Source organism: Eimeria mitis, genomic scaffold (genome assembly GCF_000499745.2).
Source record: "Eimeria mitis Houghton genomic scaffold, Emh_scaff175, whole genome shotgun sequence".
Classification (NCBI taxonomy): Eukaryota; Apicomplexa; class Conoidasida; order Eucoccidiorida; family Eimeriidae; genus Eimeria; species Eimeria mitis.
In genome coordinates this window covers 1-242 of record NW_013570066.1, presented here as the reverse complement: position 1 = coordinate 242, position 242 = coordinate 1, and positions in this window count along the sequence as shown.

Sequence of the window (242 nt, the reverse complement as noted above, 5' to 3'; positions counted from 1 at the left end):
GCAGCAGCAGCAGCAGCAGCAGCAGCTGTGCAGCAGCAGCAGCAGCAAGATAAACTGCTGCTGCAGCAGCAGCATAGCTTTTTGTTTGTCTCTCTAACAGTAGCAGCTGCTGCCCCCAACGTAACACAGTAGCAGCAGCACCTGCTGCTGCTGCTGCTGCTGCTGCTGCTGCTGCGGCTGCTGCTGCAGCTGCTGCTCCTCTCTTGCTGCTGCTGCCGCGTGCAGCAAGTTTGTGCTATATA